Genomic DNA, 6,770 nt, shown 5'->3' with positions numbered 1-6,770 from the left:
CTCTGTCTTCCTGGATGAAGCTGAGGCATTTAACATGGTTCCTCACCATCTTCTCCTTCACTTTCTTCTCTTGGCTGCCAGGATGCCAAGCTCTTTGGCCATTGCCTGTCTTCTTTGATTCTTCATCTTCATGTCCTCATTAATATTGGATGGCCCCAAGCTTGGTGCTTCACCCTCTGCTGAATCTCTACTCTCCTAGAGATGTCATCTAGTTTCCTGTTTTTAAATAACATCTTTTCACTGCATGTGTATCACCAAACCAGATCACTCTCCTGAACTCCAGTCTTGCATAACCAACCACCTGCTTGGCATCTTCACACAGTTATTTCAGTCTTCTCGACCTTAACATATCACCTTGAACCTGCTCTTCATATAGCTTTCCCTCTCTCAGTAGATGTCAGCTTTATCCTTCCAGCTTCTCAGAGCCAAAACCTTGAAGGCAGGAAAAGGAGGACAAAAATAGCACCTATCTCATGGGCCTATTGCGTAGATTAAACGAGTCAATATTTGTCAAGAACTTAGAACAGTGCCTTGTAATATAATTAGCACTATATATACTTCTCTTAAATAATTAAAATAAATCATCTTCTTTGGCTTTTCTCTTTTTCTCACACTCTTTATCCCAAGTGGCTCAGATGGTAAAGACTCTGTGTGCAGTAGAGGAGACTGGGGATTGATCCCTGGGTAGGGAAGATCCCCTGGAGAAGGAAATTGCAACCCACTCCAGTATTCTTGCCTGGAGAATTCTATGGCAGAGGAGCCTGGCAGACTACAGTCCATGGGGTTGCAAAGAATCAGACATGACTGAGCAACTAACAGTTTCACACTTACAAATTTCTGTTAAATAATTAAAATAAATTGTCATCTTTGGCTCTTCTCCTTCTCTCACACCCATTAGCTAATCATTAGCTAATAAAGCATGTTGTTCTTGTCTCTCCCATGGCTTACACCCTGATCTAAGCCACCATCACCTCTTGCCTGGATTATTGCAATAATCCCAGCTTCTGTTCCCCAGCTTCTACCTCTGTCCTACTGAAGTCAGCCTCAACACAGCAACCAGAGTAATCTTGTTAAAACAGAAGTCAGATTGTATTACTTCTTTGCTCAAAACCCTTCACTCAGAGTGAAATCACAGGTCTTAAAATGCCCTGCAAGGCCCTTCATGCTCTACAAGCCACACCAAGTCTACGCCTCTGAACTAATCTCCACCATGTACCCTCTCCACTCCATGCCACACCCACTCACATGCCCTTTCTCCTCTTAAATGAATATACCGAGAGTGCTCCTGCCTACAATCCTTTGTACACTGTGTTTTCTCTCTGCCTGGGTTGCTTTTCCCCAAAGGAGCTGCATGATCCCCTCCCCTGCTTCCTGCAGATGTTGCTGTTGTTTAGTCATTCGGTCGTGTCCGACTCTTTGCGACCCCATAGACTATAGCCCGCCAGGCTCCTCTGTTCATGGGATTTTCCAGGCAAGAAAACTGGAATTTCCTTCTCCAGAGGATCTTCCTGAGCCAGGGACTGAACCTGAATCTCCTGCATTGGTAGGTGGATTCTTTACCAATGAGCCGCCTGGGAAGTCTAACTGACACAATGCCTGCATTTTAATATAGCATTTGTACTAAACCTCATCTTGTTAGAAAAGCTCTGGGCCTCCACTCCACATACAATGGTGACTGCTATCATTCCAATTTCTCCTTTTCCTGCTTTGCAAGTTTTTCCAAAGTCCTAACAGACCAAACATCAACAATTATTTGTTTTGTGATTATCTCTCCTGCAACTGCAGATCCCATGAGGGCAAGAACTTTTGAATACAGCTGTGCCTCCAATACCTAGAACAGTGCTTGGCACAGAGCAGTTGTTCGATACATATTGGCTGAAGAATTAACAAATGAAGCCTTATTACTACGGCAGCTGCTCACTTGCTCCCTCATAAGATTGGCTTTCATGTGCATATAGCCCAAGGAACCCATATTTTGGAAACATTCTGAAACATGAAATCCTTCATATTCCACTTGTGCTAAAGAAAAGAAAAAGATGTATTCCATGAGTGTGTGTTAAAGTTGTCTAAGTACATCTGATAAAGGCTCTCTTCAGCTTGTGAATATCCCACTAACAAATGGCCTGTTTATATAATGCATTTGCCTCTCTCAAACTACCCTGAGGTCTTTTGATTAGCAACGAAGCTACAAATGCCAAAAGTACCACCTAGTGGATAAAGGGTTCAGAATCAGAAAACGGTCAGAAATGAGTAATGGGTACAAGAAGCTGCTTTGAGTAGATAGAATGAGTTATAGTGAAGTCATGTAATAACTTAAATGCTAGGCTTTAGGTTGTATAGTTCATGGAATACGATTAGTTTTTTAAATCTCAATTGAGTAAACCACTAAAGATTGAGCAATCTTAATGAGCTGTGCTCCAAAGAGAACATAGTAAAGGTTCACTTCTTGCTTATAGCATCTTCTACTGATGAGAATTCAATACTATAGGCATTATGTTTAATAATAGCTACACTGAGATATAATTTTTGTGTAATAAAATTTATCTATTGTAATTACACAATTAAACACCTTGCAGCAAATTTAGAGTATTGAGAAAGCATCACTACATTCATAGGTTGGAGAAATTCCCTTCTATTGTTTGTGTGGTTACATTTTTAATTGTGAAGACTGTGATGTTTTGTCAAATGCTTTTACTGCTTCTATTGAGATGATCATGTGGTGCTTGTTCCTCATATTTTAAGTTGATTTTCAGATGTTGAACCAACTTTGCATTCTTATGATAAATCTTACCTTGTCTTCATTTTTTATGCCACTGGATTCAGTTACACTAAAATTGTCTTAATTATTATTTTGTCCATAATTATAAAGGTCATTGGTCTGTAGTTTTCTTTTCTTGTGAGTTATTTGTTTGACTTTGGTATCAGAGTAATACTGGCCTCATAAAATGAGTTGGGTAGTGTTCGCACTTCTACTTTCTGGAAGAGTTTGTGAAGGATTGTATTACTTCTGTAAATATTAGATAGAATATTAGAATTCACCAGTGAAAATCTCTGGACTTGAGTTTGTCTTTGTGGGAAGATTTTTAATTACTAATTTAGTTTCTTTATTTATTATAGATCTATTTCAATTTTCTATCTCTTCCTGAGTCAGTTTTGGTAATTTGAAACTTTCTCAAAATTTGTCCATCTAACCTAAGTTGTTGAAATAATGGGCATACAGTTATTCATAAAATTCCCTTTTAATCCTTTTAATTTCTCAAGGAAGAAAATTAGCTTTCAGCCTAAACTCTGCACAATTTTTTATTATGTGCATGTATTATGTTGATATAAAAATGTTTAAGAGTTTATAGTTTTTTCAACAAGTGAAGCATCAGTGCTTTCTACATGCCTAGTACTAAAATTGTACCAGTCAATATGACCTAGATATTTATCCATTTTGCTTTGAAGAAGTCATGTGTACTAAACAATGAAATAGGTACTGTACTTTACTCCTCTGATATAGAAATAAAATAATTTTCAATGCTGCCTCATTAAAAACATTCTCCTGCTCCCCACAGCTATTTTTACTCCTTTTAAGATGCCAGTGAGTATTAATTCAGAATACCTTTTTTGTCCTGCTGCTGCTACTGCTAAGTTGCTTCAGTCGTGTCTGACTCTGTGCGACCCCATAGATGGCAGCCCACCAGGCTCCCCGTCCCTGGGATTCTCCAGGCAAGAACACTGGAGTGGGTTGCCATTTCCTTCTCCAATGCATGAAAGTGAAAAGTGAAAGTGAAGCCACTTAGTCATGTCCGACTCCTAGCGACTCCGTGGACTACAGCCTACCAGGCCCCTCTGTCCATGGGATTTTCCAGTCAAGAGTACTGGAGTGGGTTGCCATGGCTTCCTGTAATTGCTGAGTCAGTTTCACCAAACCAAGGTATCAACAGAGCTGCCCCTCTCCAGAGGTTGTCAGGAAGAGCCCATTCCTTGTCTCTTTCAGCTCCAATGGCTGCCAGCACCCCTTAGCTTGTGGCCACATCACACCAACTGCTGACTCAGTGCTCAGACTGTCTTCTTCTCCTCTGTGTCAAATGTCCTCCTCTTGTCTCTTATAAGAATCCATGTGATTATGTTTAGGGCCTATCCAGATAATCCAGGATGATCACTCAAGGTTCTTCACCTAATCACATTTGCAAAATCCTTTTTTGCCATGTAAAATAACATTCATGGGATCTGGGGATTAGAAAATGGATATCTACTGGGGGTCAGTGATCCATCTCCCAAACTTCAGTTCTTTAGATTTTTAGTCATTGAATTAACTTCCAATGTCTGTTTAAATGAAGGAACTATCTCTGAGGTGAAAATGAAATTTAAAAATCTAAGTTATTTAGGGCTCAGAATCACTGTGAAATGGAGGAGGAAATGGCAACCCACTTCACTGTTCTTGCTGGGAAGATACCATGGACAGAGGAGGCTGGCGGGCTATAGTCCATGAAGTTGTGAAGAGTTGGACATGACTGAGCTACTGAGCGCACCACTGTGAAATTGAAGTATGTGATGGCAGAAAGTGTCCACATTTTTCAGAGCTAAGTATTTTGCTTAATTAGAGCAATTTCTTCTCCTACTCTTTATACTGTCCCTATCTTATGTAATGTTCAACTTCTTTTTACTCATTTAAAATATTTTGTATTTCATTAAAGTCTTTAAGTTGGCAAAGGATTAATATAATTAACTGAATAAGAATATATCTACAAGAAATTCATGTTTTCATTTATTCTTTGTTAATAAGTACATTGCTTGAGTCCATCACAGTCTTTCTTCAAATGTTAACTTTGTTTTATAAAAAGGTATGTGTTTGACTTTTGTACATATTTGCTTTAAACAACAAGAAATTCTGTGGATATGGAGTCTCTGTTTACCTATAGTCTGAAAAATGCCTCTAATCACTAGGTGTTTAAAACTTCATCTTTTTACAAGAATAGCATTATGTAATTTTAGCTTTATTAGACACAATCACAGTTCATAATAGAAAATATTTTCTGTCAGATTTTCCTTTCAGTAAAAGTTTTGAAAGAAAGGAAAGGAAGAAGGAAATAAAGAAAAGAAAGAAAGTGACATAGAAAAAGGAGTATTTAAAGAAGTTTCATAGGTCAACACCCCCAAAACATTTACTTGTTCAAGTCCTTTCATTGACTGGATCTTCCAGCTTGGTGCCAATGTCCTGGAACAAAGAGAAACCATTGTGGTTAAACAAGTGAGTAAAACTGAAGGTTCTTGTCTGGATCTCAGAGGGAGACCTGGTACTCTCTGCAAATATGGAGAAACCAAGCCACTTGTAAATTACTGGTTACTGGTTTCTTAAACCAAGTCGTGCCTTCTCTTAATGGATATCTAAGCCCTGGGGACTTAGTGAGAAAACGATCTAGCTTTCTCTTCCCTGTTGTGTCCCTGTTCTAGCCATAACAAAATATCTTAACAGTTGGCTTTGAAAGATTAATGTCCCCCCTGAGTTGTGTATGGATGGCGCTATTCCATTTCAGGTATTAATTTTATAAAAGGGCTTCAAGGAAACATTTGCTTTATTTTGCAACATAGCCCTTCTTGCCTTTCTGAGAAAGAGTTCAACCTTCTAAATATCAAATCTAAAGTAACATGCAATTATAAAAAGTATTGTCATAACCCAAGCTCAGTTTCTACTCTATGTATCTTCCTTATGTGTGTGTGTGTGTGTACACATGTCATATGTGGGAATGAGAAACAGAGCGGCAGACTTCCTATAACTGCACTGCTTACCAACACTCCAGTATCTCCCAAACTCTTTTCCCTGGTCAGATCCCTTTGGGAGCTGACCTCAACTTACCTCCTCACTCCTATCTGGTAGCAGCCTGCCCCTACGGCATTCTGATCAAGATTCCTTCATCTTCTTTCTCTGATTGCCTAACCTCACTGTTGGGTATGAACTCTTGCTGTTCCTCCTGCCTGGAATGCTTTCCCTCAAAAAAAAAGCATTGCGTGGCTCATTTCTTCTCATTACTAAGGTCCCAGATCAAATGGTATGTCCCCAAAGAGGTCTTCCCTCATTATCTCAATGTGGCCCTGCCCCTTCACTCTCTCCCAAAAGACTCTGCTCTTCATAATACTTACTTCTATCTAAAATGTTTTTATTTGCTTATATTTCATTGTCTGTTTCTCCTGCATGAATGTAAATTTTGTTACTCTCTATACAACCAGCTCCTAGAATGATAACTAACACAAAGTAAGTATTCAATAAGCATGTATTAGAGTGTTAAATCTTTGACATTTCCTTTTCCTCTTGCTCTTGTTTCCCCCAACCCCCACCACAGTGGCTCAGCAGTAAAGAATCTACCTGCAATTCAGGAGACGTGGCAGGATTTGACCCCTGGGTCTGGAAGATCCCCTAAAGGAGGAAATGGCAACCTACTCCAGTATTCTTGCCTGGAAAATCCCGTGGACAGAGGAGCCTGGTGGGATACAGCCCATGAGGTTGCAAAGACTTGGACACGACTGAGCCACTAAACAACAAAGAGGCACAATTATTCTGGAAAACTTCAGAGCATTCAAAGACCTGTAGATCCAGTTATAATAAAAGGCACCTCGGGGCTAAGATCAGTTAAGGGCATGGAAGGCTAATACCTTGAACACTTGGGGATCTGGCAAGGAGAGATAATACCCACCCTTCCACCTACCACATTCCCATCCATCCACCCCAATCTTTGCTGGCTTAGTATAGCCAAGAAACAGCTTCCTAGTCACCTCTTCCCTAAAAG

General features: G+C 39.6%; 1 long non-coding RNA gene across 1 annotated transcript; it reads right to left on the bottom strand.

Moving 5' to 3' along the window:
• Window positions 1-4,731: 4,731 nt before the first annotated feature.
• LOC113892579 lies at window positions 4,732-6,393 on the bottom strand. Its single transcript, XR_003511085.1, has 2 exons — window positions 6,350-6,393; window positions 4,732-5,203 (listed from the first exon to the last, which is right to left on the bottom strand). It is a non-coding gene; the product is annotated as an uncharacterized LOC113892579 (long non-coding RNA).
• Between the last annotated feature and the right edge of the window lie 377 nt (window positions 6,394-6,770).

This window comes from Bos indicus x Bos taurus, chromosome 5 (genome assembly GCF_003369695.1).
Source record: "Bos indicus x Bos taurus breed Angus x Brahman F1 hybrid chromosome 5, Bos_hybrid_MaternalHap_v2.0, whole genome shotgun sequence".
NCBI classification, from domain to species: Eukaryota; Metazoa; Chordata; class Mammalia; order Artiodactyla; family Bovidae; genus Bos; species Bos indicus x Bos taurus.
The sequence above is the reverse complement of the archived record's forward strand: the minus strand, read 5'-3'. Positions and strand labels throughout refer to the sequence as shown.